Source organism: Typopeltis vanoorti, chromosome 8, assembly GCF_054136105.1.
Source record: "Typopeltis vanoorti isolate ZY-2024b chromosome 8, IOZ_Tvanoo_1.0, whole genome shotgun sequence".
Classification (NCBI taxonomy): Eukaryota; Metazoa; Arthropoda; class Arachnida; order Uropygi; family Thelyphonidae; genus Typopeltis; species Typopeltis vanoorti.
Genome location: NC_143556.1, coordinates 113,120,068 through 113,134,151, shown reverse-complemented (window position 1 = coordinate 113,134,151; position 14,084 = coordinate 113,120,068). Strand labels below are relative to the sequence as shown.

General features: G+C 34.2%; 1 long non-coding RNA gene across 1 annotated transcript in view; it reads right to left on the bottom strand.

The window, feature by feature from the left end:
• Positions 1-14,084, bottom strand: part of LOC150104292 (uncharacterized) — a 125,551-nt gene that overhangs the window by 50,214 nt on the left and 61,253 nt on the right. The window lies entirely within an intron of this gene.

Genomic DNA, 14,084 nt, shown 5'->3' with positions numbered 1-14,084 from the left:
CGCAGTACACAGCAGTTTCTTTGTGCGGTTTCAGACTTTGTGCAGACTCGATGGTTTCAGAAAAAAAAAAAAAATAGTTTATGGCTTTTGAGACGGCAGTGATGTGCTGCCATCTATTGATGGAACGCTAAATTTATTAAGATAATGTATAGTACTGCACTGTTTTTGCAATGTCCAAGAACGCAGGAGCCTACAGTGAGAATCCATGAAATGTGTGAAATTCTTAATTTTAATTATCACGTTGTTTCTAAACATTATTATCAAAATTAGTTTCATACGCTTAAACAGTTTTAAATACATGCTAATTTATATTATAATAATAAATAATAAAGCTAGGTAAATATTATGTGATATTGTATAATTTTTATATTTCGAAATAGGTAAAAAAAAAAACTACGCTAATAAATCGTGCTAAGGTGGGGGTATCAAAAAACTGTTCAGAGGGCCTTAGTTCTCTCACAAAAATCTTGGACTTGTATCTACAACTGAGGAAAAATTAACCATTGACTTTATTACAGAATAATTCGGTAATACTTGCTAGAAGTAAAAATGAGACACGAGATGGCGCTAGTTATTTGCAGCAGAGATCGATCGCTAGCCAGTGTGCATAGACTGGTTCAAACATCCCGATTTTAACCAGTGATTCACATCAGGCTTGAAGAAATGTAAAAGAGAGCTATTAATATTAATGAAATTTTAATATTACCATAGATTCCGCTTCAAGATTGATTAATAACCAATAACGAAACTACTTAAAAAAAAGAAAAAAAAAAGAAAGTACGGTATTGTCCGCGTGCGTATAACCTTTACATCCGTCACAACTTAACAGAAATACGATCAAAAATGTACACTTGCAATTACGATTAGTGAAACAATCACTCAGGGCAGTTTCAATTAAAGGTTTGAAGGCTTCAGAAAGTTAGCTGAAAGTTCTGACCGCTTAGTTCGAATTATAACTTTTAAAGTAAAAATTAAAACCATGCGGTTGGAACGCGATATTCAATTGACCTTCGCTGTAATTTTATTTTATATGTAGATACTGCAATGCTTAACTTAAATTAGTAAATAATATGTATGTATGTATGTATGTACAAAAATTATCTTTGACTATTTTATGTATTGCTATAACGTTTGCTGTGGCAGTGTGACCTTTGCTATTCTCGCGCCAATACACCAACCAACCAACTAACCTGGTTGGTAGGTTGGCTGTTTCCAGCTGCGTGCGTGTGTGTGTGTGTGTGTGCGCGCGCACTGGATATTTCGACTGAAAAAAAGAAGAAAAAACAGAGAGAATCAAATATTTTGCAAATTTGTTTTTGCATTAATAAGAATCCAATTTCTTTCAAATCAATCATTTTAATACGAAGTGTCAGAGCATTTTATGTATTCAGACGAGAAACAAAGGTGTGTGAAGCAGAACATTCCTTAAACTCAATGTTTAATTCGCTCAGTTTTTTTAGAAAAAAAATCATTGATATTTCAAGTTTTATGTTTAATAAGAATAATAATGCCACAATGAGTCTTTTTAATTCCATTGAGGTCTAATGATAATATACCACTAAATTCATTTGATAAGACTGTAAGAAAAAAGTAAGTTGATACAAGGCCTATCTCCTGCTGCCATCTATGGTAAAAAGAGGGTACTATGCAAATATATGAAGAATAGTTCACCTGAAAAAAATCATTCTTCAGATAGATCTGCAATTATTTGCCAGTCAGAGGCGTAACTAAGGGGGCGGGGGGGGGGGGAGATCCGCCTCTGGCGGCACTTTGAATCCTTTTGAACTTTTGCAGTTAATTCTAAAATACAGTCTCGAGAACTCATTTCCAGTCATTGTAATGCTACTGCGAATTTTCCTCACGATTGCTGTAAGTGTTGCTAGTTGTGAGAGGAGTTTTTCTAAATAAAACTGATTAAGAATTACCTACATTACTATGAAACAGACTTCGCCAATGCCATCGACGATTTTGCTAACAGAAAAGCAAGAAAAATAGCATTTTAGAATGTTGAAATTAAAGTTTTACTACAAAAATAAACATATTGTTTCAATTTATTTCCCAATCTAAAAAGTCCCTATTTCCCTATCTAAAATCATTTCCCTATCTAATCTAAAAAGCCGTTTTGACTTTTTTGTAGTATTTTTGGTGTGTATTGAGAGGGGCGGCAAACTCAGGAACCACTCCGGGCGACAAAAGGTCAGCACAGTACATGAGATGGAGCAAAATAAATGAATAATGATAAATTATTAAATAATACCTCTTTGTTCCCTGGTAATAACGAAAGAAGTCAATAATAGTCGTATTTTTTTAATCAAATAACTATTTTGATCGATCCAGATATTAAAAAAAGCCTGTAAAATGAAATAAATGTGAAATCAGCTACAATATGGCCTTGTAGTTTATCGACTGCAGTACAGAAGCAGTTTAGAATTAAATATTGTTGAAATATTTAATTTTTTTAAGAGGTGCTTTCTTCACTAACTGAAATCGGGGTTCAATGATAAGCGTCGGATGACAGTGCTTATATTAGGAACATATATTCAGTTATTTATTCTTATGGTGGTTGCATTGAATAAGTGAGTTTGTCCATAATTCCGTCTATAAATTTCCTATGAACCCAGACAAATCTGACCGAAAAGAAGAAAAAAAAAATAAATTACGAGAATCGAAAAAATTAATTATTCTCCAATGGGATATAATTAACATGAGATAATATCTTAAAAAGTTTTCCTCTTCTAACAGTAGAATCCAGAATTGTTTGTATAATCTAGTGGAACCTAGTAAGATGATTAAAAAAAATAAAATAAATAAAAGCCAACCAACACCTCTGCGTTGGATGCTTCTCCCCGAATTCTATTTTATTTATTTATTTTTATTTTTTTTCCTCGCTGGGGGAATAGTTTTCTCGGGATTCGTAAATGACGTACTAAACCTCTCTAGGTGGGAGAGAAATGATTACGGTTTTGTGGGAGTAGAAGAGAGAGAATGCGGGAGGGACAGTCGAATAATAAGACATATAAAAGAGTTCGCTTTATGAAAAAATATCTTTTACATGTATTAAATAAACTTATGAATGCGTGAATTCAGCGCAGGGGCAAGTAGGAAGCAATATGATATTGAATAGGAAGCAGTATTCTATGAATGGTGCTTATTGTTCGGTGTTTACTTTGACTCTTCACATCAACTGCAGGTTAGTTAGTTACATTCAAGTATAGATTTTCATAATCCTTATCTTATAGACGATTCTGGTAAAAGCAACTTTTTAATCTAAAAGAGGGTACACTGATAAACTAGAATATAAGTTTAACATAGAGGAAATAAAAAAAGAAAGAAAGAAATAGACGCTTAAATTAGGCAGAAATAAATTCTTGCGAATTAATTAAAACTTCAAAAAAGATATGAAATAAGTAGGTCTTAATTCATTCCCTCTACTCCTTTACTGCTCAATGATCACGTAAGTCCACATATCTCTGCAAGAAGAGATAATGAAATTATGGTGGTTACTGTGTTCGATGCAAAACAGAAGTAAAAAGGCATCAGCAAGAAAATATGCAGCCTAGATGAGTCTGTTACTTTTCAGTATGTATTTCAGTGCTTTAGGATGACAATTTAGCAGTCACTGTGGACCCATCGACAACAGAATTGTAATGATAAATTACTGATATTATATTATAATATATAAAATAACTATTTTAATAGCGAAATTAATTATAAATTTAGTATTAAATAAAGTAACATATTTTGTTTCATATTCTCAAACCAAGTTACCAAAATAACATTCACTTTTTAAGAATTTGAGATTTAAGTGGAAGAGTGCATTTTTTTCGGGGGGGGGGGGGTAGTAAGTTGCGAGACAAGCAATAGAGAGAAAGAGGTATCCATTTGGCCATCCAGATTGGAACTATGTTCTTGATCTACGCTTTTTAGTTACTTTTTTTTATATATATACTCCTTTCATCAACTGCGTTAGATAAAAGCAAATTACTCCAAATTATCTGCTAACTATAATTTCTTAAATTATAATTTTTAGTTTGGCTCGATTCGTTATTAGCTGGTTTATTGAAATCCTGAAAATGACATAAAAAGCACGTGTTTAAATCTCCGGAGCTGAGTTTCCATCAACTAACATACCACAGTTTAACACATTTTTATAAATGAAATCGTAATAATAATAATAATAACTCATTTCATTTAAATCTCTCTTTCTCTCTCTCTCTCTTTCGCTCTCTCATTATTCCTTATAAATATGCGTTGTATGTATATAAAACATGATTTTTTTTTTTCAGAAATCAACGAGATTTACACTTCTTGTTTCTTTTTGAATGAGATGTTTTGTTTTGTTTTTTTACTAATTTCTTTCTTCGTGTTCTTCAGAAGAAAATCTTTGATTTGAACTTTCCTGGATTGTTTGATGTGATTTGATGTTCATTGAATAATATTTCTTCAGTGTATTTAATCCGTACGAGAAATGAAAGTCGCCCCTCTCTGAAAAACCTAAAGAATCTCATTGGAAAAACACCTCAGACAATAGCTTTTATTCACATATTTCCTGTTTACATTATTCTTCCAAACCACTTTCAAATTAGTTTTTGAAAGAAAAGTTTTTATTTTAAAAATTAATTTTAAAAGGAAAAATATCATTTAGTTATTCGTAGAAATTTTGAAAGTTAATCGCTGCACAATAGACATAAGAATGAAAGTTATGAAATATGCTTTATGGCATTCGATCAATTCTTCCTTGCAAACCATTCAAATATTACTTGCTGTCGTAATAAATGACCGCACAGTACAAGAATGCTGTTATAAGATTTATAAGGAAAGCAATATTCCATAAATTCTAAAATGGTGTCTTTAGTAAATTATAATTTTAAATTAAAGCTTATTGTATAAACGGTATATTTGTTTATAATCTTTTTAATAATTTCACTTAATATAATATTCTTTATATTAAATATTCTTTTCTGCAAATGAAGTTAGTTTATTCTAGTTACTTCTGTTAGGTACATAAAGCGTTAGTAGTAGTAGTATACTACTAACGCAGAATTGAAACTTTTTTAAAATAAAAATTGCTTTTCTATCATGAGAAATAATGAACCAGGCAAACAAAACTGATCTGATCTTCAAAAGTGTTGAAAAACAGAGTAGATTATTTTTTCAATGACACTTTCCTTAATTTTCAAACATTTCCTAGCTGAAGAAATTCCTGTATCACGAGCCTTGATAATAAATGCGAAGCAGAGCCTACCAGCGTTTGGGACAGCCTAATCTTCTCCAATGTGTGCACGTAGAAAATTGCTTCATTGTTCAGTTAAATTATCTTGAGACAACAGTAGGAAGGATAAATAAAATGAATCCTTCTCTTCCTCATATGAGCTTGACAGTGCTGGAAAAATGGAGCTCAGGTTAAAGATAAAAACATTAGATAAAAAATACAAATAATTCATAATCCGAAACCTTAATCATTAAATTCAAATGCAAAATCTAGGATTCCGACTATGTGGTCAGTTTATGAAATACAACAAAAACGTTTAAAGAAATTAATAGTTTAAATTCTGTCAATTATTCTATTTGTAACATTGAATTCAACAAAAATAAATAAACAAGTAAACAAACTCGTCAGAAGAGATTTTTTTTTTTTTAATTTGAACTACTACTATGTTATTGTATTTTTTTTTTTTTTTTTTTACATTAGTGACCATAAAAAGTTATAAAATTTTTGAAGTTTCGACATTCTCCCCATATTTCGTAGATGTAAAAGCTTAATGTAATAATCATTTATATTCTTACTGTGGTGGGCTAATATTAGTTATTCTGGAAACCAAACTCGAAATAGCATTTTTCTGCGAGAAGCAGAGTGGTTGTCTCACAGCGGGCGATGAAACTCGTCTGCTACCTAAATCTATCCACAATCACATATACCTCGTGAAGGGGAGGAGAGAGAAAGGTCAACCTAGGTTGGAGAACAGAAACTCTTGAAACTCTACCAACTCTAACCATACAGGAATTTCTCGCTTAATTAAAAAAAAAAAAGCATAAACTTTTCAGTCATTCTTAGAGGATGTGACCCTTCTTCCGACTGTTGATTCTATCCCTTCCTGCCCGTCACAGAACTTCAAACCGTGCTTTTTCATACTGCGTCAGAAATTTGAAAAATTTAAATACATTGGGAGGGAGGGATCTTTGGAATGAGTTTCTAATTATAATGTTTGCCTATACATTTTCTCTCTATTTATTTTTATTTATTTACTTTTTATAATTTCAATAATTACATAACCAGCAGTTTAGTATATCGTGTAATAAGCTAAATTAATTGGATTAATTAATTAATCTGTAATTTGGATTCCATAAGATTAAAACTCTTTCATTTGAACTTCAAAATTTTGTTTTAAAAATGCTTCGATTCTGTGGAGTGATATTCTTGATATGCAGTACTTTCTCATAAGTACATCTTCTGATGATGTTGGTGATTCCTTTGAGATAAAAAAAAATAGAGCAGTAAGGAAGTTAAGCTTTTTGTCCTACGACAAAAATGAAAATGAAATTCTTCCGGCTGTCTGTGAATCACAATTATTTTTCCTACCAAAGTTTCAGAACACGAGCCAATAGAAATAAATATATTGACGGAGAATAAAAGACAATCTTTACAATCAGGAGAAGCAAAGGCATCACTGGAGAAAAAAAGAAAAAATAGTCTATTAGAGGTTTATATCCTTTTAAACTGTTTGTTTGAGACTGTTTCATTCGCCCATCTGCTGGTATTTTTTGCTCGAAATCCTGCCCGGATTTTGTGTGCTTTTTTTCAATGTGGGTTCTTCAGAGATATTTAACAAACTGGGAGATTAATTCCTGGCTGTGCTAGATCCGAAATCTTTCCATTCTTCTTTCAGGAGAAACTAACAGTTAGCGCTTTGATTAACTTTAAGAGAAAATAGCCGAGAACAGCGTTAGTGTGTCAGTACTTCCTTCTAATTACCCGCATCTGAACTTGTTCCAGGGAAAAGAGTGGAATAATATGGGGCACCAATTGACTTGTTCAAGATACAACTGACTTAATGAAATGCTTTAAACTTCTGCAATTATTTAACTGTGACATTGTGGGAGTCTTTTTACATCGTAAAGTGCACGAGTTGGCAAAAATGTGTTATTCCAATTGTATTGTATAGTAGAGGATTATCATCCATGTGCCACTACTAACGCAGTATGTACCTAACAGAAACTACAATAAACTAAGCTTAATATGCAGAAAAGAATATTTAATATAAAGAATACTATGTGAAGTGAAATTATTAAAAATATTATAAACACATATACTGTTCAGAAAATAAGTTTTAATTTAAAATTATAATTTACTATAGACACCATTTTCATTATACTTAAATTGCTGTTTTCTGTATATATGTCAGGCATCCCACACAATCCGATGACTTCCATTTTAGCACTGTATGCGGACGATACGGCAATACTAACCAGATCTCTCAGACCCCACTTCGTTACCAGAAAGCTTCAAGAAAATGTTCTACAGCTGGAGGGTTGGTTCTCCAAGTGGAAATTGGAAGTCAACCCCCTGAAAAGCTCAGCGGTTATTTTCTCAAAAAGGCCAATGTCTCCTGCAGGAGATGTGTTACTATTCAATACTAAAATTCCCTGGCAGAAAGAAACAAATTACCTGGGTGTGATTCTCGACAAAAAGCTATCTTTCAACCAACATATCAAGTCTGCATGTGCAAAAGCATCTAAAGCCATAGCTCAGATCTACCCGCTAATTAATAGAAATAGCAAACTCAGCAACAGAATCAAATTGCAGCTATACCAGATGACGATTCGTCCTATAATCACCTATGCCTCTCCAGCCTGGAGCCACACCTCTAATACTAACATTATTAAGATACAGCGAGTGCAGAACAAGTGCTTGAGAATGATTTTGAACGCCCCGTGGTATGTTAGAAACAGCCAACTCCACAGAGACACAAATATTCCCTATATTCTCTCTTATCTACAATCCTTAGCTTCCAAATTTTTTCTAAAGACGTCCACACATCCCAACGATTTGGTTCAACAAGCTGCAGCATACGAGCCAACGGACATATTCAAATATAGAAGACCAAAAACTATATTAGCCTCCTATAGCGATACATAATCTCCATGCCCATTCAGGGCGAGCAAACTGCTCGTAAATTTTACCCTCACTGTAACCACGACAGATAGCGGGGAATATGAAAAGCATTTTGCTTCACCCTTAAAGAATAAATGTCAATTGTCAATTGAAATATATATATATATATTGAAAAATTTGAATATTCCGGTGGACTGATACCAGGAAAATCCACCATGCCCTTGGAGGATAATGGATGGCAATGCTGTACCAATGAAGTTCTAACTGAGGCTCGGCTATTGCTGTTACCTTCATGCGATGATCAGAGCTTTAATAGCTCAATAACACCTTATCCCTACAGATAACTGGGAAGATGAAAAGCATTCGCCCCTTTAAGCCAGTCCTTATAAGGACTATTAAGTATATATATATTATATTATTCTCGATAAGCGATTATGCTTCAACATCAAGAGCACAAACACCAAAGTTTCAAAAGTTATGGCCCAGCTTATACCCTTGATCAACAGACACAGCAAACTAAGCTCAAGAAACAAAATTCTACTGTACAAGACAGTGATCCATCCCACAGTTATATACGCCTTCCCAGCCTGGAGCCATACCTCCAAGACAAACATCCGCAAGCTACAAATACTACAGAACAAGTACCTGCGAATGATACTGGACGCCCCGTGGTTCATCAGGAACGCCCAGATCCACCGGGACATAAATATCCCCTACATCTCTCCACGACTACGCTCCCTAGCAGAAAAATTCTTTATGAGGACATCTACGCATCCAAACCAACTAATACAGCAAGCCGGAAACTATGACGGTAATGTCCACTGGAAACATAAAAGACCGAAAACCATCCTAACACTCAACGACGAATAACTACTTCTGCCCACTCAAGGCGAGCTAAAATAGCTCACAAATCTCTCCCATCACTGCTCCCGAAACAGACAACAGGGAATATGAAAAGCGTCAAGCTTCACCCTCTGCGCCATATATGTCCTGCGTCCTGTATATTAAGTCGATTTCAATCGTGGTTAAACGAAGAAAATGAAGATGATTATTTTTGCGAAAAGTGTATTGAATTGTGTATATATATATATATATATATATTTTTTTTTTTTTTTTTATTTTTTTTTTTTTCAACAACGTTTTTGCATGCATTCTCTATTCCTAAATAAAATAGGGACTTACCATCTAGTTCATAGATCAAATCTCACTACAAATAAATATCAGAGAATTTTCATTATATTTTCAACTGGTCGGAATGCTTCGCCAGTTATGTAAAGGCTCTTCAGGAATATGCCATGATGGCAAACATCCCATTAATGTTTAGTGAGGTGATTTGTGTAACTGAACACAAACAACTAAGCTATGTGTCCACGTCCACTTATGGCTTTCATTCTGTCAGTGGTATTTGGGGAAAGCGGGTTGGATGAGCTCCTACAGCCCATCCATTTATCACCGTTACTAACCAGCTGAGTATGATGTGACCGAATACAAACTACTGATATCTGTATTATACTGCACGGCGAACGATTTGTTAAATTAATCCTAACTAATAGAATTTGCGAGCTTCCTAAACAGGACTGATGTATTTACCATTTCGCTGCTAGAAGTTTAAAAGACCTTGTGATAGAATAGCGTGGCAGTTTTACTCTTTCTGCTTCGAGAGTACATCCCCCCCTCTTTCTCTCTCTCTCTCTCTCTCTCTCTCTGTGTGTGTGTGTTTATATTTATTTTGAAAATATTTGTATTGCAATGGCATTTGTAAGCCATATAAACGATCCTCCACGCTGGCCGTGACAAGCCCGTACAGAGCTGACAAGGTTTTTCACCTCCCAATACAGGGAAACCAGACAGAAGAACACACGCAACTAACAGACAATACACTGACCTCGCAGCCTTATTTGTTTATGCCGTAATTCAAAACAAGCCTATCCTATTCGCTTCTTTGAGATCATGTCAAAGTTCAAAAAAAAAAATTAACGGTGGAAGATGACAAGAGAACTTTTAAAGAAATTGATGGGATTAACTTCGCTAAAGTTTAACCATCAGTAGTTAATCCTTGGTTTCTGTTATTTAGTGAAATGAGTCAGTATCAGTAGGATTAAAAAAAAAAAAAAAAACTTGCCCCTGCATAATAAAAGTTGGGGAAAGGGCCCACAAATTATTTCCATCTTAGATTTCAACATCATAATGAACTGGGTTCAGAGTTGCTTCTGTTGTAATTCCAAACAAAACTTCACAGATTACGGCGAATCTCGTTGTTGTTTTTCCCCTGACAAGTTCGACGTGCTTATTGAAAAATCACGCGACGGAGTTCTACTTCACGCTGAAGAGGATAACGGAACGACTCACATGGTCAAGGGTTACGATACACCGTTGGAAGTGCGATATCATAACAGAATTATTATTAAATGCCTATGTGTTGGTATGTTGCGTCTTCTACAACGAGGAAATATCACAATGGACTGTCATGAAGCACACTAGAATGAGAGTGGCCTGATAATGCATGTTGATATACGAGCTGAGACTGTATCAGAGCCTTCATAACCTTACTCATTGTTACTTAAATATAAAGAGCTAATAAGCTTCATTTTGGCGATATAAACAATATTTTAAATTAAGGGGATATAAAATCCACATTGTTTTAAAACCGAATGAGAAACTCAAAGATTGGAATCAGAGAGTTTCATGCCGAATATAGTAAACTATAAAGTGTCGGCGATCACTAGCGTGAGCTAATGTGAGTGACCCTAGTACGTAGTACAATACCGGACAACTCGTTGCAAAGGTAGGGAAAGTTCAGATCGCTATTCTTAGGTATTTTCCATAATGTAAAAACACATTTCCTAGGAAATGTATGCTGTTATTACATTATGGTGGGAGGTCACTACCCAGACCGGTTTCAGCCTTTTTTCAGGCTTTATCAGTGAGTGTAATAACAGCATACGTTTCCTAGGAAATGTGTTTTTACATTATGGAAAATACCTAAGAATAACGATCTGAACTTTCCCCACCTTTGCAACGAGTTGCCCGGTATTGTACTACGTACTAGGGTCACTTGCATTAGCTCACGCTAGTGATCGCCGACACTTTATAGTTTACTATATTCGGCATGAAACTCTCTGATTCCAATCTTTGAGTTTCTTATTCGGTTTTGAAACAATGTGGATTTTATATCCCCTTAATTTAAAGTACTCATTGTTTTTTTTTTCCCCGAGAAGGAGCGATTAGTTTACAAGAACGTTTCCTCGCATATTTTGAAGAAGCAAAGTGCATCTCCAACTCCCCCCCCCCCCGCCTTCCTCTCTGCCATCAGTTATGTTTCAGTTCTAGAAACAGCAAATCCGGACAATGCGTTCGCTACAATATTCGAGGCGGTGGGTTGAGTGGAGTGGCAGCCCGTAATGAGTCTTTGGACTCCTTGGAAGTATCACCTGATAATAGAATTCGTTATGAACTAATAACAGATAGCCTTATTATCTTGCACACGACCCACTGCCAGATAAGTTGTTAATGCTCTATTAAAACTCAATTCCAATATGGAAAAATGATTAAGGGCAAACTGCCTTTGCCTATGAACTTTAGATAAATAAAACACAAAAATAAATATGGATAAAAAAAATATGGAGAAAAGATATCATAATACGTGTACAATTAAAACCTATTTTTAGGTTTTAATTGTCATTTTATTTGTTTTAGTTTAAAAATTTCCACGGAAGAGTTTGAGCAAAGGAAGCTGCGCAAATTAGGTATCCAACTGAATTATGAACTGGACTTTACACATTCTTTTTGAACTCATTAACGTTTCTTAACTCTACAGTTTAACCAGCACCGACTGATAGTGTCATTCAGTAGATTCCCTGACATTATGAGGTGACCCTCCCCGCTAAAGCTTAGCATCTTGGATCATTTTTTTTTTCCGAATTACTTGGATTGGAAGAATATATTGGAATATTGATTTCTTTACATATATGTTCCGGTTTAACACCAACAATTTTAAAGTTTGAATTTTTCTCCTCTTGATTCAGGTCACCACTATGTAATGAATTTTTTTAATTCTCACGCAGTTCAAAATCTGTGTTTTCTAGTTCAGCATTGTTAATTCTGCGTTGCTTAATATCTTGCTCCGCCAGCAAAGATAGAAGGTAAGTCGTCTGTTTTGTTTAATGCTTAAAAATGTTTTGTATAAGACAAGCTGCATTTCGAGATTGATATAAAACATTTTCTGAAACAGTTAACTAGTAAAAAAAGATTGCATAATTCGGAGCAGTATTTCATAGACACTGCGCCCCCAAGCGGAAATATTAACATAGGGAATGGACTTACATATACAGACATGCATGCCGATTAATATACAGATATTATTACAAAAGAACCCCCCCTCCCATTTTTAATAAGGTTCTTCATTCTCTCTATATATTTCTTTGCAATTAAAAGCAGATAATTACATATCAGTCTGCTTGCATCATATGCCGCAACTTCATTGCCTAGCCTTTGATCCCTTTCCACTGGTCTTCACCTTGATATGAACAAAACTAACGCAGCTGACATCTACTAAAAAAAAAAAAAAGTCTTGGACCAATATTTTAGAGAAAGTGGTTCGCTCTTATAATACACACCATTTATGTCACGAAAATTCTTACTTGCAAAATTTTCTTAATATTTGCCTTCTTTTCATTCCTTAAAGGATCCAGATTGAAGCCTCATTCTGGTTGACCCCAGATGGTACAGTATCGCTCGATAAGTGGTGCTCTTTAGAGTAGATCTTTTATTTAAAAAAAGGGATTCGAGCGAGTAAGTCTCCTGATTCAGATGACGAACAAAAGGAAACACATCGAAGTCTTAACTTCTGTGGAAACCGCTTTTTTTCCCCCTGACCTAACTGTCTTCATCTGCACTTCGATCCGTGAAAGATCCAGTATTTCTCAAATCTCCCAGTTGTTGATTTTCCTTTTCCCTAATGAATAAAACTCAGCCAATCGTGGGGATTGTTTTCCCTTTGAATCTCCATCGTCTATGCCTTCTTGCTTCGTATAGCTGTTCTGTTCTATTGATCATAATACTGAAGCTTTTTATTATTATTATTATTATTCTGGGCACTAAGATTAAGATTATCCTTACCTCAGGCATCTTACTTCTGTCTTTACTGCGAATTGCAGTCAACTGCCAGTCTTACTTCATAGTTTCCACGTTCTCCTTTTTCTTGTAAATTGAATGTCATTTTTATACATATGAATTGCTTTTTAATAGTAATTCATGTGTATAGCATTTGCAAGCACTTAAACTAGAAGAGTTAATGTCTGCTGAGATAGCAACGACTTGGCGTTAATTAATGCCAGGTATTTCAGATAGGCATATTTGTTTCGTGAAATGCTTCAATAATAATATATTGAATTGAAGTTTATTTTGTAATCCTGCGCAACTTTGACGCACTTGAATGAATTCTTCATTCCTGCATTAGGAAGAAAGGATTCTTTGAATAGGAAAGAACGTTTGAAGCACTCATTGAGCTGCAAATTGCGCTGAACATAGTTTAGCAGGAATGGTTAGAAAATATATTCCAATTTATATCCTTCTAATAATAGTTTAAGAAGAATAATAGTTTTATCCTTCTATGAGTGTCATTGAGTTTCCTATCACATGGTTTTCGGACAGAAATCATGGACAGGATAAAATAGCTTATTGTATATTTATTAAGTGACTGTCTCCAATTATGGTCTATCTAATGTAAATACTTGCAAACTTGCTGGTGTTATGGTGTCTTCAAAGAATTTTAAAAAATTCAAAAAACTTTTGGCTTGTGTTTAATAATGGTAGTAGTTAAATTTCAGCGATCAAGAAAAAACGCAACAGTAAGTGAACAAAAACTAAAAATTGGTGGTCTTTACCCACAAAACAAAATCATATTTTACATTAAAATAAATGAATTCTTTTGTTTTATAATTAAATAAATCAATTGGAGGTTATTTTTTTC